This window comes from Dendrobates tinctorius, unplaced genomic scaffold, assembly GCF_039654945.1.
Source record: "Dendrobates tinctorius isolate UK_male_01 unplaced genomic scaffold, ASM3965494v1 ptg000014l, whole genome shotgun sequence".
Taxonomy (NCBI): Eukaryota; Metazoa; Chordata; class Amphibia; order Anura; family Dendrobatidae; genus Dendrobates; species Dendrobates tinctorius.
Genome location: NW_027361682.1, coordinates 18,417,790 through 18,444,342, shown reverse-complemented (window position 1 = coordinate 18,444,342; position 26,553 = coordinate 18,417,790). Strand labels below are relative to the sequence as shown.

At 43.5% G+C, this 26,553-nt stretch overlaps 1 protein-coding gene across 4 annotated transcripts in view; it reads right to left on the bottom strand.

The window, feature by feature from the left end:
* LOC141072482 (uncharacterized) overlaps positions 1–26,112 on the bottom strand; it is a 90,292-nt gene extending 64,180 nt beyond the window's left edge. For 2 of the 4 annotated variants that reach the window (XM_073559759.1, XM_073559766.1), the window contains exon 1: positions 25,963–26,110. The gene's annotated coding sequence lies outside the window, so the exon portion shown is untranslated. Of the gene's footprint in view, positions 1–25,962 lie in introns of all 4 variants that reach the window. The other 2 variants (XM_073559780.1, XM_073559774.1) reach the window with 2 other exon arrangements.
* Between the last annotated feature and the right edge of the window lie 441 nt (positions 26,113–26,553).

Below are 26,553 nucleotides of genomic sequence, written 5' to 3'. Positions count from 1 at the left end.
GTACAACAGTGTCAACCCGTACTATCCGGCGGCGTCAGAATGAAAAGGGACTGTATGGTAGGAAACCCAGGAAGACCCCACTTCTTACCCCGAGACATAAAAAAGCCAGGCTGGAGTTTGCCAAAACTTACCTTAAAAAGCCTAAAAAGGTTTTGGAAGAATGTTCTCTGGTCAGATGAGACAAAAGTAGAGCTTTTTGGGCAAAGGCATCAACATAGAGTTTACAGGAGAAAAAAAGAGGCATTCAAAGAAAAGAACACGGTCCCTACAGTCAAACATGGCGGAGGTTCCCTAATGTTTTGGGGTTGCTTTGCTGCCTCTGGCACTGGACTGCTTGACCGTGTGCATGGCATTATGAAGTCAGAAGACTACCAACAAATTTTGCAGCATAATGTAGGGCCCAGTGAGAAAGCTGGGTCTCCCTCAGAGGTCATGGGTCTTCCAGCAGGATAATGACCCAAAACACACTTCAAAAAGCACTAGAAAATGGTTTGAGAGAAAGCACTGGAGACTTCTAAGGTGGCCAGCAATGAGTCCAGACCTGAATCCCATAGAACACCTGTGGAGAGATCTAAAAATGACAGTTTGGAGAAGGCACCCTTCAAATATCAGGGACCTGGAGCAGTTTTCCAAAGAAGAATGGTCTAAAATTCCAGCAGAGCATTGTAAGAAACTCATTGATGGTTACCGGAAGCGGTTGGTCGCAGTTATTTTGGCTAAAGGTTGTGCAACCAAGTATTAGGCTGAGGGTGCCAATACTTTTGTCTGGCCCATTTTTGGAGTTTTGTGTGAAATGATCAATGTTTTGCTTTTTGCTTCATTCTCTTTTGTGTTTTTTCATTTAAGACAAATTAAATGAAGATAATAATACCAAAGAATTTGTGTTTGCAATCATTTTCAGGAAGAAACTGAGTATTATCTGACAGAATTGCAGGGGTGGCAATACTTTTGGCCACAACTGTATCATACTGCCCTAATGAACAAGAATATATTACAGCCCCAATAGCATATGGGGCATTATTTTAATAGCTAAATCATTGTTCTTAACAGGCAAATATTATAGTAGTCAAATGGTAGTTATATTCTTGTCCACATGGACAGTATTCTGGTAATTATATTTTTGTGCATATGGGACAGTGTCACAGTCACTATATTCCTGATTATACAGGAAGTATTACAATAGTTATACTCTTGTACACATAGGGGCAGTATTATAGTAGTTATATTCTTGTACATAGGGGCAGTATTATAGTAGTTATATTCTTGAATACCTACCAACTTTTGAAGAAGGGAAAGAGGGACAAAGGCAAATTTTAGGCCATGCCCCAACCACACCCATTTCACAACTAATCACACCCATGTCCACGCCCAACCACACCCATTTAGCACTGCTGATCACACTGACTGGTACTGAGGGCACAGTGACTGGTACTGTGGGCATACTGACAGGTACTAGGAAAAGAAAGAAAAAAACAGAGAGAGAGAGAGAAAAAAGAAAACAGAGAGAGAAAGAAAGAAAGGAATGTGACAAAGAAAGAAAGAAAGAACAGAGAGAGGAAGAACAGAAAGAGAAGAAAGGACAGAGAGAGAAAGAAGAAAGAACAGAGAGAGAAAGAAAGAGGGGAAAGAAAGAAAGAACAGACAGCGAAAGAAAGAACAGAGAGAGAGAAAGAAAGAGGGTAAAGAAAGAAAGAACAGAGCGCGAATGAAAGAACAGAGAGAGAGAAAGAAAGGGGAAAGAAAGAACAGTGAGAAAGAAAGAGGGGAAAAAAGAACAGAGGGAAAGAAAGAACACAGAGAAAGAAAGAGGGGACATAAAAAAGAACAGAGAGAGAAAGAAAGAACTGAGAGGGAAAGAAAGAGGGGAAAGTAAAAAAGAACAGAGGGAGAGCAAAAGAAAGAAAGAAAGAAAGAGGGGAAAGAAAGAAAGAACAGAGAGAAAGAAAGAGGGGAAAGAAATAGAAAGAAAGAAAGGGGAAAGAAAGAACAGAGAGAGAAAGAAAGAAGAGAGAACGAAAGAACAGAGAAAGAGAAAGAAAGACAGAGAGGGAAAGAAAGAACAGAGAGATGGAGAGAAAGTAAGAACAGAGAGAAAGAAAGAACAGAGAGAAAGAAAGAGGGGAAAGAAAGAAAAAACATAGAGAAAGAAAGAAAAAGAAAGAACAGAGAAAGAAAGAGGGGACAGAAAAAAACAACAGAGAGAAAGAAAGAGGGGAAAGAAAGAAAGAAAAAAGAGGGGGAAGAAAGAACAGAGAGAGAGAACAGATAGAAAGAAAGAACAGAGAGTGAGAAAGAAAGAACAGAGAGAGAGAAAGAAAGAGGGGAATGAAATAACAGAGAGAGAAAGAGGGGACAGATAAAAAGAACAGAGGGAGAGCGAAAGAAAGAAAGAGGGGAAAGAAAGAACAGAGAGAGAAAGAAAGGGGAAAGAAAGAAAGAATAGCGAGAGAGAGAACGAAAGAGAACGACAGAAAGAGAAAAAAAAGAAAGAAAGAAAGAAAGAACAGAGAGAGAAAGAAAGAAGAACAAAGAAAGAGTGGAAAGAAAGAAAGAAAGAAAGAAAGAGCGGAGCGATAGAGAGAAAGAAAGAGGGGAAAGAAAGAACAGAGAGAGAAAGAAAGAGAAAAAAAAGAAAGAAAGAAAGAAAGAAAGAGGGGAAAGAAAGAATGAACAGAGAGATAGAAAGAAAGAAAGAACAGAGAGAGACAGAGAAAGAACAAAGAGAGAGTAAGAAACAAAGAAGTAAAGAAAGAAAGAAAAAGAAAGAACAGAGAGAAAGACAGAGAGAAAGAAAGAACAGAGACAGAAAGAAGGAAAGAAAGAGAACAGAGAGAGAAAGAAGAAAGGACAGAGAGAGAGACAGAAAGAGGGGAAGAAAGAAAGGGGAAAGAAAGAACAGAGAGAGAAAGAAAAAAGAAAGATCAGAGAGAGAAAGAAAGAACAGAGAGAGAAAAAGAAAAAGAGGGAAAAAAAGAACAGAGAGAGAGAAAGAAACAGAGATAGAAAGAACATATAAAGAAACAGAGAGAGAAGGAAAGAACAGAGAAAGAAACAGAGAGAGATAGAAAGAAAGAAAGATTCTATAAAGATACTAAAGCAGCCTGGCTCCCATTGTAATGCCCACCTGAGCCTCCCGATGCAGGACATATCATGGTCCGCTCCCATGGCCAGCACCCCCAATTCCAAGGCGATCCCGCTGTCTGCACTATCGGAGGACACAGTGATGGATCTGAAGTATTCCCTGAAGTGCCTCCATGTTTCTGTCACAATGTCCTCATGAAATTGCCTCATTTCCGGTCAGCTTCCAGCGCATCACTTCTGGAGGAACGTCATGCGCGAATTTTAAAGTGTACCTCAGGGCTCTGCCGTGTACTCCTGTGCCTGCGGGAAAAGTCTGCTTAGCATGCCTCGTACACACTTGGCTCCGCTCCGTACATCCCGTACACACATGGCTCCACTCCGTACACACACGGCTCCGCTCCACACATCCCATACACACGCGGCTCCACTCCGCATACCCCATACACACGCGGCTCCGCTCCGTACACAAAGTACACACACGACTCCGCTCCGCACACCTCGTACACACATGGCTCCGATCCGTACACCTCATATACATGTGGCTCCGTACACCTCGTACATGCACGGCTCCGCTCCGTACACCTCATACACGCTTGGCTCCACTTCATACACCTCGTACACGCACGGCTCCGTACACCTTGTACACGCGCGGCTCCTCACACCTCGTACACGCCCAGCTCTGCTCCGTACACCTTGTACACACACAGCTCCGCTCCATACACCTCATACACGCGTGGCTTTGCTACGTACACCTCGTACACACGCAGCTCCGCTACGTACACCTCGTTCACACATGGCTCCGATCCGTGCACCTCATACACGCGTGGCTCCGCTTCATACACCTCGTACACGCACGGCTCCATACACTTCGTACACGCGTGGCTCCTCACACCTCGCACACGCCTAGCTCCACTCCGTACACTTTGTACACACATGGCTCCGCTCCATAAACCTCATACACGCATGGCTCTGCTACGTACACCTCGTACACGCGTAGCTCCGCTACGTACACCTCGTACACATGTGGCTCTGTACACCTTGTACACACATGGCTCTGCTTCGCACACCTTGTACACACACGGCTCAACTCCGTACACCTCGTACACACACGGCTCAGCTCCGTACACCTCATACACACGGTTCAGCTCCGTACACCTCGTACACACGCGGCTAAGCTCCATATACCTCGAACACACGCGGCTCTGCTCAATACACCTCGTACACATGCGGCTCCGCTCCGTACACCTAGTACACACAGGGCTCCGCTCCGTACACCTTGTACACACACGGCTCCACTCCGTACACCTCATACACACACGGCTCTGCTCTGTACACCTCGTACACACATGGCTCCACTCCGAACACCTTGTACACACACAGCTCTGCTACATCCACCCTGTAAACCACTCCTGACCCTACACAGAAACGTCACCTCATCCAGCACCAAGACAACCAGCACAGCAGAGTCCTGCAGACGCGAGGCCCCTGATCATGTGACCCCTGACTCCTCCCCTCCTGTGACCTCATCACAGGTTCTGTGTGCACAGAACACACAGCCCAGGCACGTCATTGCAGGCTGCAGTGGGTCTCTGGGAGGGCGAGGATGGGGTTGGTGCATTGGGGGGCGTGGCGGTTCAGTGCCGTGCAGGAAAAATAGAGTCCTGGGCAGGACGCGGGTGGAGGGGGTCAAAAACGGGACTGTCGCACGAGAATTGGGCCGGTTGGGAGCTATGATTCTTATACATAGCGGGAAGTATTATAGTAGTTTTATTCTTGTACATAGCGGGAAGTATTATAGTAGTTATATTCTTGTACATAGGGGTAATATTATAGTAGTTATATTCTTGTACATAGGGGCAGTATTATAGTAGTAATATTCTTGTACATAGCAGGAAGTATAGTAGTTATATTCTTGCACATAGGGGCAGGGTATTATAGTAGTTATATTCTTGTACATAGGACCAGTATTATAGTAGTTATATTCTTGTACATAGGAGCAGTATTATAGTAGTTATATTCTTGTACATAGGGGCAGTATTATAGTAGTTATATTCTTGAATACCTACCAACTTTTGAAGAAGGGAAAGAGGGACAAAGGCAAATTTTAGGCCATGCCCCAACCACACCCATTTCACAACTAATCACACCCATGTCCACGCCCAACCACACCCATTTAGCACTGCTGATCACACTGACTGGTACTGAGGGCACAGTGACTGGTACTGTGGGCATACTGACAGGTACTAGGAAAAGAAAGAAAAAAACAGAGAGAGAGAGAGAAAAAAGAAAACAGAGAGAGAAAGAAAGAAAGGAATGTGACAGAGAAAGAAAGAAAGAACAGAGAGAGGAAGAACAGAAAGAGAAGAAAGGACAGAGAGAGAAAGAAGAAAGAACAGAGAGAGAAAGAAAGAGGGGAAAGAAAGAAAGAACAGACAGCGAAAGAAAGAACAGAGAGAGAGAAAGAAAGAGGGTAAAGAAAGAAAGAACAGAGCGCAAATGAAAGAACAGAGAGAGAGAAAGAAAGGGGAAAGAAAGAACAGTGAGAAAGAAAGAGGGGAAAAAAGAACAGAGGGAAAGAAAGAACACAGAGAAAGAAAGAGGGGACATAAAAAAGAACAGAGAGAGAAAGAAAGAACTGAGAGGGAAAGAAAGAGGGGAAAGTAAAAAAGAACAGAGGGAGAGCAAAAGAAAGAAAGAAAGAAAGAGGGGAAAGAAAGAAAGAACAGAGAGAAAGAAAGAGGGGAAAGAAATAGAAAGAAAGGAAGGGGAAAGAAAGAACAGAGAGAGAAAGAAAGAAGAGAGAACGAAAGAACAGAGAAAGAGAAAGAAAGACAGAGAGGGAAAGAAAGAACAGAGAGATGGAGAGAAAGTAAGAACAGAGAGAAAGAAAGAACAGAGAGAAAGAAAGAGGGGAAAGAAAGAAAAAAACATAGAGAAAGAAAGAAAAAGAAAGAACAGAGAAAGAAAGAGGGGACAGAAAAAAACAACAGAGAGAAAGAAAGAGGGGAAAGAAAGAAAGAAAAAAGAGGGGGAAGAAAGAACAGAGAGAGAGAACAGATAGAAAGAAAGAACAGCGAGTGAGAAAGAAAGAACAGAGAGAGAGAAAGAAAGAGGGGAATGAAATAACAGAGAGAGAAAGAGGGGACAGATAAAAAGAACAGAGGGAGAGCGAAAGAAAGAAAGAGGGGAAAGAAAGAACAGAGAGAGAAAGAAAGGGGAAAGAAAGAAAGAAAGAATAGCGAGAGAGAGAACGAAAGAGAACGACAGAAAGAGAAAAAAAGAAAGAAAGAACAGAGAGAGAAAGAAAGAAGAACAAAGAAAGAGTGGAAAGAAAGAAAGAAAGAGCGGAGCGATAGAGAGAAAGAAAGAGGGGAAAGAAAGAACAGAGAGAGAAAGAAAGAGAAAAAAAAGAAAGAAAGAAAGAAAGAAAGAAAGAGGGGAAAGAAAGAATGAACAGAGAGATAGAAAGAAAGAAAGAACAGAGAGAGACAGAGAAAGAACAAAGAGAGAGTAAGAAACAAAGAAGTAAAGAAAGAAAGAAAAAGAAAGAACAGAGAGAAAGACAGAGAGAAAGAAAGAACAGAGACAGAAAGAAGGAAAGAAAGAGAACAGAGAGAGAAAGAAGAAAGGACAGAGAGAGAGACAGAAAGAGGGGAAGAAAGAAAGGGGAAAGAAAGAACAGAGAGAGAAAGAAAAAAGAAAGATCAGAGAGAGAAAGAAAGAACAGAGAGAGAAAAAGAAAAAGAGGGAAAAAAAGAACAGAGAGAGAGAAAGAAACAGAGATAGAAAGAACATATAAAGAAACAGAGAGAGAAGGAAAGAACAGAGAAAGAAACAGAGAGAGATAGAAAGAAAGAAAGATTCTATAAAGATACTAAAGCAGCCTGGCTCCCATTGTAATGCCCACCTGAGCCTCCCGATGCAGGACATATCATGGTCCGCTCCCATGGCCAGCACCCCCAATTCCAAGGCGATCCCGCTGTCTGCACTATCGGAGGACACAGTGATGGATCTGAAGTATTCCCTGAAGTGCCTCCATGTTTCTGTCACAATGTCCTCATGAAATTGCCTCATTTCCGGTCAGCTTCCAGCGCATCACTTCTGGAGGAACGTCATGCGCGAGTTTTAAAGTGTACCTCAGGGCTCTGCCGTGTACTCCTGTGCCTGTGGGAAAAGTCTGCTTAGCATGCCTCGTACACACTTGGCTCCGCTCCGTACATCCCGTACACACATGGCTCCACTCCGTACACACACGGCTCCGCTCCACACATCCCATACACACGCGGCTCCACTCCGCATACCCCATACACACGCGGCTCCGCTCCGTACACAAAGTACACACATGACTCCGCTCCGCACACCTCGTACACACATGGCTCCGATCCGTACACCTCATATACATGTGGCTCCGTACACCTCGTACATGCACGGCTCCGCTCCGTACACCTCATACACGCTTGGCTCCACTTCATACACCTCGTACACGCACGGCTCCGTACACCTTGTACACGCGCGGCTCCTCACACCTCGTACACGCCCAGCTCTGCTCCGTACACCTTGTACACACACAGCTCCGCTCCATACACCTCATACACGCGTGGCTTTGCTACGTACACCTCGTACACACGCAGCTCCGCTACGTACACCTCGTTCACACATGGCTCCGATCCGTACACCTCATACACGCGTGGCTCCGCTTCATACACCTCGTACACGCACGGCTCCATGCACTTCGTACACGCGTGGCTCCTCACACCTCGCACACGCCTAGCTCCACTCCGTACACTTTGTACACACATGGCTCCGCTCCATAAACCTCATACACGCATGGCTCTGCTACGTACACCTCGTACACGCGTAGCTCCGCTACATACACCTCGTACACATGTGGCTCTGTACACCTTGTACACACATGGCTCTGCTTCGCACACCTTGTACACACACGGCTCAACTCCGTACACCTCGTACACACACGGCTCAGCTCCGTACACCTCATACACACGGCTCAGCTCCGTACACCTCGTACACACGCGGCTAAGCTCCATATACCTCGAACACACGCGGCTCTGCTCAATACACCTCGTACACATGCGGCTCCGCTCCGTACACCTAGTACACACAGGGCTCCGCTCCGTACACCTTGTACACACACGGCTCCACTCCGTACACCTCATACACACACGGCTCTGCTCTGTACACCTCGTACACACATGGCTCCACTCCGAACACCTTGTACACACACAGCTCTGCTACATCCACCCTGTAAACCCCTCCTGACCCTACACAGAAACGTCACCTCATCCAGCACCATGACAACCAGCACAGCAGAGTCCTGCAGACGCGAGGCCCCTGATCATGTGACCCCTGACTCCTCCCCTCCTGTGACCTCATCACAGGTTCTGTGTGCACAGAACACACAGCCCAGGCACGTCATTGCAGGCTGCAGTGGGTCTCTGGGAGGGCGAGGATGGGGTTGGTGCATTGGGGGGCGTGGCGGTTCAGTGCCGTGCAGGAAAAATAGAGTCCCGGGCAGGACGCGGGTGGAGGGGGTCAAAAACGGGACTGTCGCACGAGAATTGGGCCGGTTGGGAGCTATGATTCTTATACATAGCGGGAAGTATTATAGTAGTTTTATTCTTGTACATAGCGGGAAGCATTATAGTAGTTATATTCTTGTACATAGGGGTAATATTATAGTAGTTATATTATTGTACATAGGGGCAGTATTATAGTAGTAATATTCTTGTACATAGCAGGAAGTATAGTAGTTATATTCTTGCACATAGGGGCAGGGTATTATAGTAGTTATATTCTTGTACATAGGACCAGTATTATAGTAGTTATATTCTTGTACATAGGAGCAGTATTATAGTAGTTATATTCTTGTACATAGGGGCAGTATTATAGTAGTTATATTCTTGAATACCTACCAACTTTTGAAGAAGGGAAAGAGGGACAAAGGCAAATTTTAGGCCATGCCCCAACCACACCCATTTCACAACTAATCACACCCATGTCCACGCCCAACCACACCCATTTAGCACTGCTGATCACACTGACTGGTACTGAGGGCACAGTGACTGGTACTGTGGGCATACTGACAGGTACTAGGAAAAGAAAGAAAAAAACAGAGAGAGAGAGAAAAAAGAAAACAGAGAGAGAAAGAAAGAAAGGAATGTGACAGAGAAAGAAAGAAAGAACAGAGAGGACAGAGAGAGAAAGAAGAAAGAACAGAGAGAGAAAGAAAGAGGGGAAAGAAAGAAAGAACAGACAGCGAAAGAAAGAACAGAGAGAGAGAAAGAAAGAGGGTAAAGAAAGAAAGAACAGAGCGCAAATGAAAGAACAGAGAGAGAGAAAGAAAGGGGAAAGAAAGAACAGTGAGAAAGAAAGAGGGAAAAAAAGAACAGAGGGAAAGAAAGAACACAGAGAAAGAAAGAGGGGACATAAAAAAGAACAGAGAGAGAAAGAAAGAACTGAGAGGGAAAGAAAGAGGGGAAAGTAAAAAAGAACAGAGGGAGAGCAAAAGAAAGAAAGAAAGAAAGAGGGGAAAGAAAGAAAGAACAGAGAGAAAGAAAGAGGGGAAAGAAATAGAAAGAAAGGAAGGGGAAAGAAAGAACAGAGAGAGAAAGAAAGAAGAGAGAACGAAAGAACAGAGAAAGAGAAAGAAAGACAGAGAGGGAAAGAAAGAACAGAGAGATGGAGAGAAAGTAAGAACAGAGAGAAAGAAAGAACAGAGAGAAAGAAAGAGGGGAAAGAAAGAAAAAAACATAGAGAAAGAAAGAAAAAGAAAGAACAGAGAAAGAAAGAGGGGACAGAAAAAAACAACAGAGAGAAAGAAAGAGGGGAAAGAAAGAAAGAAAAAAGAGGGGGAAGAAAGAACAGAGAGAGAGAACAGATAGAAAGAAAGAACAGCGAGTGAGAAAGAAAGAACAGAGAGAGAGAAAGAAAGAGGGGAATGAAATAACAGAGAGAGAAAGAGGGGACAGATAAAAAGAACAGAGGGAGAGCGAAAGAAAGAAAGAGGGGAAAGAAAGAACAGAGAGAGAAAGAAAGGGGAAAGAAAGAAAGAATAGCGAGAGAGAGAACGAAAGAGAACGACAGAAAGAGAAAAAAAGAAAGAAAGAACAGAGAGAGAAAGAAAGAAGAACAAAGAAAGAGTGGAAAGAAAGAAAGAAAGAAAGAGCGGAGCGATAGAGAGAAAGAAAGAGGGGAAAGAAAGAACAGAGAGAGAAAGAAAGAGAAAAAAAAGAAAGAAAGAAAGAAAGAAAGAAAGAGGGGAAAGAAAGAATGAACAGAGAGATAGAAAGAAAGAAAGAAAGAACAGAGAGAGACAGAGAAAGAACAAAGAGAGAGTAAGAAACAAAGAAGTAAAGAAAGAAAAAGAAAGAACAGAGAGAAAGACAGAGAGAAAGAAAGAACAGAGACAGAAAGAAGGAAAGAAAGAGAACAGAGAGAGAAAGAAGAAAGGACAGAGAGAGAGACAGAAAGAGGGGAAGAAAGAAAGGGGAAAGAAAGAACAGAGAGAGAAAGAAAAAAGAAAGATCAGAGAGAGAAAGAAAGAACAGAGAGAGAAAAAGAAAAAGAGGGAAAAAAAGAACAGAGAGAGAGAAAGAAACAGAGATAGAAAGAACATATAAAGAAACAGAGAGAGAAGGAAAGAACAGAGAAAGAAACAGAGAGAGATAGAAAGAAAGAAAGATTCTATAAAGATACTAAAGCAGCCTGGCTCCCATTGTAATGCCCATCTGAGCCTCCCGATGCAGGACATATCATGGTCCGCTCCCATGGCCAGCACCCCCAATTCCAAGGCGATCCCGCTGTCTGCACTATCGGAGGACACAGTGATGGATCTGAAGTATTCCCTGATGTGCCTCCATGTTTCTGTCACAATGTCCTCATGAAATTGCCTCATTTCCGGTCAGCTTCCAGCGCATCACTTCTGGAGGAACGTCATGCGCGAGTTTTAAAGTGTACCTCAGGGCTCTGCCGTGTACTCCTGTGCCTGCGGGAAAAGTCTGCTTAGCATGCCTCGTACACACTTGGCTCCGCTCCGTACATCCCGTACACACATGGCTCCACTCCGTACACACACGGCTCCGCTCCACACATCCCATACACACGCGGCTCCACTCCGCATACCCCATACACACGCGGCTCCGCTCCGTACACAAAGTACACACACGACTCCGCTCCGCACACCTCGTACACACATGGCTCCGATCCGTACACCTCATATACATGTGGCTCCGTACACCTCGTACATGCACGGCTCCGCTCCGTACACCTCATACACGCTTGGCTCCACTTCATACACCTCGTACACGCACGGCTCCGTACACCTTGTACACGCGCGGCTCCTCACACCTCGTACACGCCCAGCTCTGCTCCGTACACCTTGTACACACACAGCTCCGCTCCATACACCTCATACACGCGTGGCTTTGCTACGTACACCTCGTACACACGCAGCTCCGCTACGTACACCTCGTTCACACATGGCTCCGATCCGTACACCTCATACACGCGTGGCTCCGCTTCATACACCTCGTACACGCACGGCTCCATACACTTCGTACACGCGTGGCTCCTCACACCTCGCACACGCCTAGCTCCACTCCGTACACTTTGTACACACATGGCTCCGCTCCATAAACCTCATACACGCATGGCTCTGCTACGTACACCTCGTACACGCGTAGCTCCGCTACGTACACCTCGTACACATGTGGCTCTGTACACCTTGTACACACATGGCTCTGCTTCGCACACCTTGTACACACACGGCTCAACTCCATACACCTCGTACACACACGGCTCAGCTCCGTACACCTCATACACACGGCTCAGCTCCGTACACCTCGTACACACGCGGCTAAGCTCCATATACCTCGAACACACGCGGCTCTGCTCAATACACCTCGTACACATGCGGCTCCGCTCCGTACACCTAGTACACACAGGGCTCCGCTCCGTACACCTTGTACACACACGGCTCCACTCCGTACACCTCATACACACACGGCTCTGCTCTGTACACCTCGTACACACATGGCTCCACTCCGAACACCTTGTACACACACAGCTCTGCTACATCCACCCTGTAAACCCCTCCTGACCCTACACAGAAACGTCACCTCATCCAGCACCATGACAACCAGCACAGCAGAGTCCTGCAGACGCGAGGCCCCTGATCATGTGACCCCTGACTCCTCCCCTCCTGTGACCTCATCACAGGTTCTGTGTGCACAGAACACACAGCCCAGGCACGTCATTGCAGGCTGCAGTGGGTCTCTGGGAGGGCGAGGATGGGGTTGGTGCATTGGGGGGCGTGGCGGTTCAGTGCCGTGCAGGAAAAATAGAGTCCCGGGCAGGACGCGGGTGGAGGGGGTCAAAAACGGGACTGTCGCACGAGAATTGGGCCGGTTGGGAGCTATGATTCTTATACATAGCGGGAAGTATTATAGTAGTTTTATTCTTGTACATAGCGGGAAGTATTATAGTAGTTATATTCTTGTACATAGGGGTAATATTATAGTAGTTATATTCTTGTACATAGGGGCAGTATTATAGTAGTAATATTCTTGTACATAGCAGGAAGTATAGTAGTTATATTCTTGCACATAGGGGCAGGGTATTATAGTAGTTATATTCTTGTACATAGGACCAGTATTATAGTAGTTATATTCTTGTACATAGGAGCAGTATTATAGTAGTTATATTCTTGTACATAGGGGCAGTATTATAGTAGTTATATTCTTGAATACCTACCAACTTTTGAAGAAGGGAAAGAGGGACAAAGGCAAATTTTAGGCCATGCCCCAACCACACCCATTTCACAACTAATCACACCCATGTCCACGCCCAACCACACCCATTTAGCACTGCTGATCACACTGACTGGTACTGAGGGCACAGTGACTGGTACTGTGGGCATACTGACAGGTACTAGGAAAAGAAAGAAAAAAACAGAGAGAGAGAGAGAAAAAAGAAAACAGAGAGAGAAAGAAAGAAAGGAATGTGACAGAGAAAGAAAGAAAGAACAGAGAGAGGAAGAACAGAAAGAGAAGAAAGGACAGAGAGAGAAAGAAGAAAGAACAGAGAGAGAAAGAAAGAGGGGAAAGAAAGAAAGAACAGACAGCGAAAGAAAGAACAGAGAGAGAGAAAGAAAGAGGGTAAAGAAAGAAAGAACAGAGCGCAAATGAAAGAACAGAGAGAGAGAAAGAAAGGGGAAAGAAAGAACAGTGAGAAAGAAAGAGGGGAAAAAAGAACAGAGGGAAAGAAAGAACACAGAGAAAGAAAGAGGGGACATAAAAAAGAACAGAGAGAGAAAGAAAGAACTGAGAGGGAAAGAAAGAGGGGAAAGTAAAAAAGAACAGAGGGAGAGCAAAAGAAAGAAAGAAAGAAAGAGGGGAAAGAAAGAAAGAACAGAGAGAAAGAAAGAGGGGAAAGAAATAGAAAGAAAGGAAGGGGAAAGAAAGAACAGAGAGAGAAAGAAAGAAGAGAGAACAAAAGAACAGAGAAAGAGAAAGAAAGACAGAGAGGGAAAGAAAGAACAGAGAGATGGAGAGAAAGTAAGAACAGAGAGAAAGAAAGAACAGAGAGAAAGAAAGAGGGGAAAGAAAGAAAAAAACATAGAGAAAGAAAGAAAAAGAAAGAACAGAGAAAGAAAGAGGGGACAGAAAAAAACAACAGAGAGAAAGAAAGAGGGGAAAGAAAGAAAGAAAAAAGAGGGGGAAGAAAGAACAGAGAGAGAGAACAGATAGAAAGAAAGAACAGCGAGTGAGAAAGAAAGAACAGAGAGAGAGAAAGAAAGAGGGGAATGAAATAACAGAGAGAGAAAGAGGGGACAGATAAAAAGAACAGAGGGAGAGCGAAAGAAAGAAAGAGGGGAAAGAAAGAACAGAGAGAGAAAGAAAGGGGAAAGAAAGAAAGAAAGAATAGCGAGAGAGAGAACGAAAGAGAACGACAGAAAGAGAAAAAAAGAAAGAAAGAACAGAGAGAGAAAGAAAGAAGAACAAAGAAAGAGTGGAAAGAAAGAAAGAAAGAATGAAAGAGCGGAGCGATAGAGAGAAAGAAAGAGGGGAAAGAAAGAACAGAGAGAGAAAGAAAGAGAAAAAAAAGAAAGAAAGAAAGAAAGAAAGAAAGAAAGAAAGAGGGGAAAGAAAGAATGAACAGAGAGATAGAGAGAAAGAAAGAAAGAACAGAGAGAGACAGAGAAAGAACAAAGAGAGAGTAAGAAACAAAGAAGTAAAGAAAGAAAGAAAAAGAAAGAACAGAGAGAAAGACAGAGAGAAAGAAAGAACAGAGACAGAAAGAAGGAAAGAAAGAGAACAGAGAGAGAAAGAAGAAAGGACAGAGAGAGAGACAGAAAGAGGGGAAGAAAGAAAGGGGAAAGAAAGAACAGAGAGAGAAAGAAAAAAGAAAGATCAGAGAGAGAAAGAAAGAACAGAGAGAGAAAAAGAAAAAGAGGGAAAAAAAGAACAGAGAGAGAGAAAGAAACAGAGATAGAAAGAACATATAAAGAAACAGAGAGAGAAGGAAAGAACAGAGAAAGAAACAGAGAGAGATAGAAAGAAAGAAAGAAAGATTCTATAAAGATACTAAAGCAGCCTGGCTCCTATTGTAATGCCCACCTGAGCCTCCCGATGCAGGACATATCATGGTCCGCTCCCATGGCCAGCACCCCCAATTCCAAGGCGATCCCGCTGTCTGCACTATCGGAGGACACAGTGATGGATCTGAAGTATTCCCTGAAGTGCCTCCATGTTTCTGTCACAATGTCCTCATGAAATTGCCTCATTTCCGGTCAGCTTCCAGCGCATCACTTCTGGAGGAACGTCATGCGCGAGTTTTAAAGTGTACCTCAGGGCTCTGCCGTGTACTCCTGTGCCTGCGGGAAAAGTCTGCTTAGCATGCCTCGCACACACTTGGCTCCGGTCCGTACATCCCGTACACACATGGCTCCACTCCGTACACACACGGCTCCGCTCCACACATCCCATACACACGCGGCTCCACTCCGCATACCCCATACACACGCGGCTCCGCTCCGTACACAAAGTACACACACGACTCCGCTCCGCACACCTCGTACACACATGGCTCCGATCCGTACACCTCATATACATGTGGCTCCGTACACCTCATACATGCACGGCTCCGCTCCGTACACCTCATACACGCTTGGCTCCACTTCATACACCTCGTACACGCACGGCTCCGTACACCTTGTACACGCGCGGCTCCTCACACCTCGTACACGCCCAGCTCTGCTCCGTACACCTTGTACACACACAGCTCCGCTCCATACACCTCATACACGCGTGGCTTTGCTACGTACACCTCGTACACACGCAGCTCCGCTACGTACACCTCGTTCACACATGGCTCCGATCCGTACACCTCATACACGCGTGGCTCCGCTTCATACACCTCATACACGCACGGCTCCGTACACCTCGTACACGCGTGGCTCCTCACATCTCGCACACGCCTAGCTCCACTCCGTACACTTTGTACACACATGGCTCCGCTCCATAAACCTCATACACGCATGGCTCTGCTACGTACACCTCGTACACGCGTAGCTCCGCTACGTACACCTCGTACACATGTGGCTCTGTACACCTTGTACACACATGGCTCTGCTTCGCACACCTTGTACACACACGGCTCAACTCCGTACACCTCGTACACACACGGCTCAGCTCCGTACACCTCATACACACGGCTCAGCTCCGTACACCTCGTACACACGCGGCTAAGCTCCATATACCTCGAACACACGCGGCTCTGCTCAATACACCTCGTACACATGCGGCTCCGCTCCGTACACCTAGTACACACAGGGCTCTGCTCCGTACACCTTGTACACACACGGCTCCACTCCGTACACCTCATACACACACGGCTCTGCTCTGTACACCTCGTACACACATGGCTCCACTCCGAACACCTTGTACACACACAGCTCTGCTACATCCACCCTGTAAACCCCTCCTGACCCTACACAGAAACGTCACCTCTTCCAGCACCATGACAACCAGCACAGCAGAGTCCTGCAGACGCGAGGCCCCTGATCATGTGACCCCTGACTCCTCCCCTCCTGTGACCTCATCACAGGTTCTGCGTGCACAGAACACACAGCCCAGGCACGTCATTGCAGGCTGCAGTGGGTCTCTGGGAGGGCGAGGATGGGGTTGGTGCATTGGGGGGCGTGGCGGTTCAGTGCCGTGCAGGAAAAATAGAGTCCCGGGCAGGACGCGGGTGGAGGGGGTCAAAAACGGGACTGTCGCACGAGAATTGGGCCGGTTGGGAGCTATGATTCTTATACATAGCGGGAAGTATTATAGTAGTTTTATTCTTGTACATAGCGGGAAGTATTATAGTAGTTATATTCTTGTGCATAGGGGTAATATTATAGTAGTTATATTCTTGTACATAGGGGCAGTATTATAGTAGTAATATTCTTGTACATAGCAGGAAGTATAGTAGTTATATTCTTGTACATAGGGGTAATATTATAGTAGTTATATTCTTGTACATAGGGGCAGTATTATAGTAGTTATATTCTTGTACATAGGGGCAGTATTATAGTAGTTACATTCTTGTACATAGGGGAATAATAATAATAATAATCTTTATTTATATAGCGCCAACATATTCCGCAGCGCTTTACAGTTGAACAGTTTCAAACACAACAGTCATAAGTAACAACGTTAACAATACAATAATTAAAGCGAAATAAGACGTAAGAAGTATTATAGTAGTAATATTCTTGTACATAGGAACAGTAGTATAGTAGAAATATTCTTGTACATAGCAGGAAGTATTATAGTACCGTATATACTCGAGTATAAGTCGATCCGAGTATAAGTCGACCCCCCTAATTTTGCCACAAAAAACTGGGAGAACTTATTGACTCGAGTATAAGTCTAGGGTGGGAAATGCTCCATAGATTATTCCCCCATATGGTGTCCCCAGAAGAAGCTCCATAGATTATTCCCCCATATGCTGCCCCCATAAGAAGCTCCTTAGATTATGCCCCCCATATGCTGCCCCCATAAGAAGCTCCTTAGATTATGCCCCCATATGCTGCCCCCATAAGAAGCTCCTTAGATTATGCCCCCATATGCTGCCCCCATAAGAAGCTCCTTAGATTATTCCCCCATATGGTGCCCCATAAGAAGCTACTTAGATTATGCCCCCCATATGCTGCCCCCATGCTGCTGCTACATGTAAAAATAAAAAAATGACATACTCACCTCTCCGTCGCTGGGTGTCAGATTCTCACCTGTCCTGCGTCCATGGCTGCTCACTGCTATCTGCCACGTCATCAGTCAGTGACGTTCAGACTGCAGGGGGCGCAGCGCACACTAACCACGTCACCGCGCCCTCTGCTGTCTGAAGTCACTGACCGATGACAGACACAGACAGCAGCAAGCAGCCATGGACGCAGGACAGGTGAGTATCGTCCTGACGCTGTGTCTTGAGCCCCCAGCTTCTCCGCGCTCTCTCTTCCTGCCTTCAGCGGTCACGTGGTGCCGCTCATTAAAACTCATGAATATGCGCATATTCATGAGTTTTAATGAGCGGCACCACGTGACCGCTGAAGGCAGGAAGAGAGAGTGCGGAGAAGCTGGGGGCTCAAGACACAGCGTCAGGACGGGTAAGTATGACCTGACTCCCCCGCTCCCCCTCCCCCTCCGACCCCCCGGTGTATATGACTCGAATATAAGACGAGAGGGGGACTTTCAGCCCAATTTTTTGGGCTGAAAATCTCGACTTATATTCGAGTATATACGGTAGTTATATTCTTGTACATAGGGGCAGTATTATAGTAGTTACATTCCTGTACATAGGGGCAGTATTATAGTAGCAATATTCTTGTACATAGGAGCAGTATTATAGTAGTTATATTTTTGTACATAGGGGGCAGTATTATAGTAGTTATATTCTTGTACATAGGGGGAGTATTATAGTAGCTATATTCTTGTACATAGGAGCAGTATTATAGTAGTTATATTCTTGTACATAGGGGCAATATTATAGTAGTTATATTCTTGTACATAGAGGCAGTATTATAGTAGTTATATTCTTGTACATAGGGGCAGTATTATAGTAGTCATATTCTTGTACATAGAGGGCAGTATTATAGTAGTTATATTCTTGTACATAGGGGCAGTATTATAGTAGTAATATTCTTGTACATAGCAGGAAGTATTATAGTAGATATATTCTTGTACATAGGGGCAGTATTATAGTAGTTATATTCTTGTACATAGGTGCAGTATTATAGTAGTAATATTCTTGTACATAGGGGCAGTATTATAGTAGTTATATTCTTGTACATAGGTGCAGTATTATAGTAGTAATATTCTTGTACATAGGGTCCGCAAGTGCAGTAAATGTAAACATGTACACTGTCTACAGGATAAAGTTCACTACAGGAGGAACATGAGATAAGTAACACATAATGGAGAGAAATAAAATGTACTAACAGATGCAGGATAATGTCTTTATCAAAAAAATAGAAAAGAGAATGGACTCACCATCCCATTAAAATTGTCCTTTATTTGGAATCACATTAAAATGCAGAGGCAGGAGAGAATGGTGTGGAAACAGATCGGACAACGGCCGTTTCGCGCTGGTGTGCGCTTCTACCGGTCCCTAGGATAATAACTCGCTATCTCACATCTCTCTGTCTTTCTATCTATCTCATCTCACCCTTGAAATTGTGTTGGCCACCACTATGGGCTATTAAATCATTACTTTTTCTATTATTCCAATTAGTGAGCTGCCTACATTTTTTATCTATCTATCTATCGATCGATCGATCTATCTATCTATCTAACTATCTATCTATCCCATATCTATCTATCTATCTCTCTATCTATCCCATATCTATCGATCGATCTATCTATCTATCTATCTCTCTATCGATCTATCCCATATCTATCTATCTATCTATCTATCTATTGATCTATCTCATATCTATCTATCTGTCTATCTATTATAGGGAAGTAAATGTTTCTAAGTTTGTGCCATGGAGTTGTGCAGTTTAGTCATTCACCATCTGGCAAGTTTTGTTGTGGCGGACACATTGTTACATCTGTGGGGGAGGGGAGAGAGATATAATGCTAACTAGCGCACCGCCTTTGCAAACAGACCTAACAATAAATGTATTGTACCAAGATTGCACCATCCCTATGATAAGTTGTCGATTACTGTAGGCTTCAAAGAAGATTGTTGTTTGTGTATTGAAGTATTGCAGGTAATCACATGCAGTATATATGGGGAATAAAAGATTAAGTGAAAACTAAAAACAAAAACAAAAAAATTACAAAACAAAAAAAAATAGTTTGAATCCCCCCTCTTTTCCCTCATCCAAAAGAAAAAAATAAAAGGAAAAAATAAAAAAGATATTCAATATTGTTGAATCTGTAAAAGTCCAATGGGTCAAAATATAAAACTGTTTAAGCTGTAAAAGAAAGAAATCAAAACATCAGAATTAGATACCATATATATATATATATATATATATATTTTAGAGGGGGTCGCAGTGCCTCCCTAAGAAATACATTAATAAGCAATCAACATTAGTTTTCTAGAATTGTATCAGTAAAACGTGAAACATGCTGAATGGCTCAATCAATGCAAAAATCTATTTAAAAATGGTGATACAAACCATTTCTTTTTTTTCTTTTATAAATTTCACTTTTTTTCCCCTTAGATTATATAGTAAAATGAATAGTGCAATTCAAAACTACAACCTGATGACAGGTCATTCTCATACATAACATACTATAAGGAAAAGTTGACTCCAGCAACAAGTCATTTTGATGAAGAAACACAGCTAAGGGGAAAATACTTTCTGTTATTTACATTCTGTCTGAGTTAATGATCCCCGTGCACCTGAGTAAGCTTTCGCTGTACGTTTCCATCTCCTCCTTGTAACTTTGCTTGCACTAATAAAACTTTACAATCATATCATTATTTGATACATAAGTGGGTAGGTACATAAACTTTCATGCAATACAATACAGCAGGTGCCAAGAGAAGGCGAAACGTGAAACTCAAGGAACACCAATTAAAAAATGTGTAACAGAGCACCACTCTCTGGTGTTGTCTACCATCGCTTCTTCTAGTTATTACTCTACTGATTTATTATAACAAAGAAGGGTTGAAGTTGATGGACTTAGGCCTTTTTTCAACCTATGTAACCATATGTAAGATACAGCAGGTGCCAAGTAAAACCCCACTTAGTACTCTGTGCCACCTGTGCCTGGAGAAGCTGTCATTGAGAACACGTTATGCAATGCTTACTGAAACCTATCACATCCAACTACAAGTTGGTATTTAGGAAGGGTAAACCATTGGCGACCTGGCACCCATTATATTAGTACCAGGAGACTTGGGTGCAATTGCTACCTTTGTACCCTTACACCATGGCGCCAACCAAACCCTCGTCTTCTGCTAAGCTTTTGGTAGGATCTAGGGTGTTGCAAATTAATGACTCTTCTTAATTTTCTGTCTCACATTGAGTTTCCATTAAAAAATTATTGTAAATCTTTAGATGTTGGCAAGCTGGCTCCTATTGTATTAGTGATTTCAGTCCTAATCTTTAGGTCCACACCCTATCAAGTGCAAATATTGATAGGAGGATCTTACTCAGTGGTCATTTCAGTAATATGGGGATGTCAGACAGTAGTCCTGTGAACCGCTGCTTCTTACGTCACGGCATCATTGGCGCTCTTGATTAGCCAATCTGAAGTGAACTCAATGTTGCAGTGAAATGCACATGTGGCGCTGCACCAGGCAGCAGATGCTGGTAGGTAGTACAAGGTTCCAAAAAACCTTCCATCTGATGTCTGCAAATTACTAATGTGGCTACTGGACAAAGTCCTACAAATCAATTTGTACCAACTCTACCAAGTATCTAGATTTTGGTGTCTATTCACTGCCATTTCATCAAAAATTCTTTGTTACCAGATACTATAGGTGGTAGCAGTTGTAACAGCAGTTGTGGGGTTCCTGTTACAGATTTTGCCCCCAGTGCCACGACCTTCTAGTTATACTTACAAATACAGCAGGTGCTAAGTAAAAACTTGTCTGGTACTTGGTGCCACCTGTGACTTAAGATGTCTAGATCTAGAGCACCTTTGTGAAATGTTTCTTGAAAACTATTTCATCCAAAGGCAAACTGATTGCAGATTTAAAAAGTTCCAGTTATCAACCTGGTATCCATTATATCCCTATTTGCAAACTCTCTTGAAATGTCAGGGAGGCTTCTGCAAAAAAGGTACACCTGCTACAGCTCTAGAAGAGTTGGAAAATCTCCTGGACCCTGATGAAACCTTGAGAAAATAAGAGTTTTACATGAGTTTTTTGTACCCCGGTTTATCAGGCGGACCAGGGTTGTCAGGGTTGGAAAATATACAAAGAGAGGTGGTAGAATGGACATGGACGAGTGTTATAATTCGAGCTTATAATTCCTGGCAGGGCACTTTGGCTTCTGCAATATTGACTGGCTTCATGATGCCAACTTTCAAAGTTGGACAGCATGTAACCATTATTCTGTCCTTAATGCATTGAGCCTGTTTCTTATTGCTACTGTATTTGCACGATTTATCACCCGTCATCATATCTCATTTCTGCCTGTTCCTACCTTTTCTCGTAAGATCTGTCACATATTTAGTAAAGGTGTGTCATCATCATTATAGCCTTGCTTGATTTTCACAACAGACTTTATCTGGGTCATGTAAGTTAATCATGGAGATACAACAGGTGCCAATAAAATCTGCTTATTACTCGGTGCCCCTTGTGCCTTGAGACAATTTAATCAAGAAAACAACTATGCAATCTTCATTGAGTCCTATTATAACCAACCATAACATTTTGGCAGGTTTTAAAGGTGCAAATTGGCAACTTGGCACCCATTATATTAGTGACAATACTTTACACTTAACGCCTTGAGGTTGTGTTTCTTTGCTCCTGTTTTTCTATACCATTTATTACCATTGATCATTGTGGCCCATGCCTATCTTTACTGCGAAGACCTTCAGGATATTATTAAAGGTGTTGGTAACTTGGCACCAGTTATGTCAATAGCTCCTTTTCTATTCCTGATGCCTTCAGCTTGTTTTCATTTGCTCGTTTTTTATTTACTACCTGCTTATTGCCATATCTCATTCTTACCCATTCTTAACTTTTTTTTTAAACCTGCCAGATAATTACTGAAGGTGTGGCAGCTTCAATATACCGGTAGTTCCTTTAGGATATCTAGATTTCGCTCAATTGTTACTAGCACTGAATATGACAAACTCACTAGACCACAAAAAGTTTTGATGCTTTACTAGATTCTCAAATTTGCAAGAAAAAGTGGAAAAAATCTCAGGGAAAATGGTGTTTGAAATCTCCTCACCAAGCTGAAGTGGTGGCCACCATCATAATTCTGATCCATTGTAACCAATGAAAAGACAAGAAGTTCCTTAGAAATCAATGTTCATACATGACCCTAAAGCCCCCATCACACAGCGAGATCGCTGCTGCATCACAAGTTTTGTGACGCAACAGCGATCTCACCAGGGAATCGCTGTGTGTGACAACTTATCAGCGACCGGCCCCCCGCCGGGTATTACTGATCGTGCTCTAATGTCCAGGACATTTTTTTGATCGTTGGTCTCCCGCTGGCCAGCACGCATCGCGTGTGGCAGCAGGAGATCATCGATCAGCGAGCTCCCAGCGCTGTAAGCAGATGCTGGGAGCTGGTATCCAAGGTAAACAGCGGGTAACTAAGCGCGCGCGTCGCTTAGTTACCCGCTGTGTATCTAAGCGCCGCGCGCTTAGTTACCCGCTGTTTACCTTGGATACCAGCTCCCAGCGCGTGCACGCTGGTATCCTAGGTACACAGCGGGTAATTAAGTGTCGTGCTTCGCTTGTTTCCCGCGTCTTTACGGGTCCTGATTGCTGGTGAGATCTACCTGTTTGGCAGCTCACCAGCGATCATGTAGCGACGCACCAGCGATCCTAACAAGGTCATATTATTGTCGGGATCGCTGGTGCGTCGCTATGTGTGACGGGGGCTTAATTCACAATTGACTGTCTTAGCTCCTCTGTAAACGCTTGCCTTCTGCCGCTCAGTGGTTGACCATCAATGCAGCTAGTTTAGTGAATGTGGTGCTCTATCTAGTAGGAGCTTCTAATGAGTAGTAAATGTGCATGAAGGGCAAGTCTTGTCAATTATAGCAATCATCCCACACATCAAAACTGCCCAGAGTGCCAAAAATTACATATACAAAAATTCCCCTACGTGTCCACATAAAGGTAGAAATGGTTCCCAGGATATTTCAATGCTATGGTGCAACCACTAACACAATGTAGGATCATGGAGTGATAGAGATAATACTATATCTGAATCATTTGGGCAATGTATCATATTGTTTGAGCGCTGTATGGCTGTATTAGCTGGGTGCTATTGGTAATTTTAATAATTGGGCAATGTATAGCAGAATTGTTTTACGATATATTGGCTATATTATTTGTGGACTATTTGGCCATATTATTTAGGAACTGTAGCAGTGGCTGTTTTACTTGGATTCGATTTAGGAATTGTAGTAGTTGGACAATGCACAATATATTAGTATTACCTTATGTTTATATGGCTGTATTATTTAGATATTATATAGCTATAATGTTTGGAAATTATTATAGTTGGGCAAAATATGGCAGTATTACTTGCGGATTATATTATTTGAGCATCCTGCAGCATTTGGAGGAGCAGGTTGTAGTAGTTGGGCAATATTTTCGTATTGAGTGTCTATATTAATTAGGAGATACATGAAGTATCATCTGCACATGGTATAGAAGTATAATTTTGTGGGTGCTTATCAAAATTATTAAAGGAGATAAATGGCAGAGTACCTAATTTGGGGTATTTTGTGGAGTGTACTATTGTATCTATGTGATGCAAGGAGTTGAGGAATAAATGGCAGTTTTTCAGTGTATAGTAGTTTTGTGTCACTTTACTTTTTTGAATAACTCTATTCCCATTATAATCTAATCATAGTCATTGGCAATACAATCTGCTGGTGCAGTCACTGTCTACAAACATTACATTACTGATCCTGTACTGATCCTGAGTTACATCCTGTATTATACTCCAGAGCTGCACTCACTATTCAGCTGGTGCACTCACTGTGTGCATATATTACATTACTGATCCTGTACTGATCCTGAGTTGCAACCTGTGTTATACCCCAGAGCTGCACTCACTATTCTGCTGGTGCAGTCACTGTGTTCATACATTACATTACTTATCCTGTACTGATCCTGAGTTACATCCTGTATTATACTCCAGAGCTGCACTCATTATTCTGCTGGTGCAGTCACTGTGTACATACATTACATTACTTGTTCTGTACTGATCCTGAGTTACATCCTGTATTATACCCCAGAGCTGCACTCACTATTCTGCTGGTGCAGTCACTGTGTACATACATTACATTACTTATTCTGTACTGATCCTGAGTTACATCCTGTATTATACCCCAGAGCTGCACTCACTATTCTGCTGGTGCAGTCACTGTATACATACATTACATTACTTATCCTGTACAGATCCTGAGTTACATCCTGTATTATACCCCAGAGCTGCACTCACTATTCTGCTGGTGCAGTCACTGTATACATACATTACATTACTTATCCTGTACTGATCCTGAGTTACATCCTATATTATACTCCAGAGCTGCACTCACTATTCTGCTGGTGCAGTCACTGTGTACATACATTACATTACTTATCCTGTACTGGTCCCAAGTTACATCCTGTATTATACCCCAGAGCTGCACTCACTATTCTGCTAGTGCAGTCACTGTGTACATACATTACATTACTTATCCTGTACTGGTCCCAAGTTACATCCTGTATTATACCCCAGAGCTGCACTCACTATTCTGCTAGTGCAGTCTACAAGGAAAGCGAATACAATGTACTGTATGAAATGGCTAATACCAGAGAACACAGTGTATCTGTGTTAAACATATACATATTGAATGATTTCTGGATTTATGTAGCATTACTAAACATATGCTCTTAAAGGGAATCTGTCAGCAGGATGTTACTCCGAAACTTTGTACATGTGCATGTAGGGCTTTCAAAAAATAGAGCTGGAGTGACAGAAGCTACAGATCTACCATAGCACTTCAGTCTCATTTGCATATCAATACAAATACAGATTTCTCAGTAATGGAGGAACAGACTGACCATGTAAAGGTATTTCTGGACTTGTCTTTGAACACGTGTGCTTATAAATAGTTTGAGGGGAGAAATCCTGCTGACACATTCCCTTTGAGGGTCTCTCGTTTTCTGGGGAATCTGGGTGAAGTGCATCATTATGCATCGTCACAGCATTATAGGATAATTATAGAATATTACTCCCCGCACCGTCCTAGTACACAGCCAGGCAGACTTTGGAACTAATATAATTTCAGCCATGTTGCTGTTAAGCAGCTGTCACAGATCACAGAAACAAATGTGACGAAGGGTGTCGTGCAATCCCTAAATGTCTAGTTGCAGTTGGCATAGTATTGAGTAACTTTGTATGTGCAAATAGTTTATTGATTGTCAGATTGTCCAAAAAATGCAAACTTGAATAGGAACAGCTGACAACAGAGGTCAATAGCTCGCATGCAGAATACATAGGGAGAAGACAGACTGCAGGATTAGTGGACTAGGAGCACGGCCGGCTCTCAGGGTGAGTATTGGAAACCAATAAGCTGATCTCCCAATAACCATTTTCTGAAGACTCATAGTGCGCTGCAGCTAATCACTGTGCAGGTTTAGTGTCCTCACTGCAAAGTCACATTCCATGTATCTTACCTGAGATGTGTGTGATCGAGAGGACTTGGGATTTACTTCTCCCTTGTGAGGGTCCGTTGCAGAGTGCAGGATTACACAGGAGCTCTGCAGGGGATAACGTCCCGTCAACAAACTAGCTTCTGCTCTGAGGATTAAATAGTAATACTACTTTCACTTTCTTCTTCTTGATCCTATCATAGGAGCCCTCATATATTGCTGTGCATTTTAGTCTGGGAATTTCTCCTGTCCTATAGTATATAGAAATGGAAAGTTGTCACATTATAACCCCAATACTGCACCCCACAATACCCTCCATAGGGCCTGTAACCCCAAATTCTCCCAAAGCCACAGATAACCCTTAGCTATGGAAGCCCTATAAGTGCCCCAGGAATAGATGCCCCATAAGACCTTCACATATACACCCCAGCCAGACATATATTCATAAGTTCTCAGCCAAGAAGAAAATTCCCATAAATGGAGCTGTCTCAAGGCCAAAAATTCCCTCAGCCTCCAATACCCTTATAAGTGGCTTGGGCATGGATGCCACCTAACCCCAGCGGCAAATGTCCTCTTTAACATCCCAATTGGAAAAGTGCTTATGAGTATATCTTT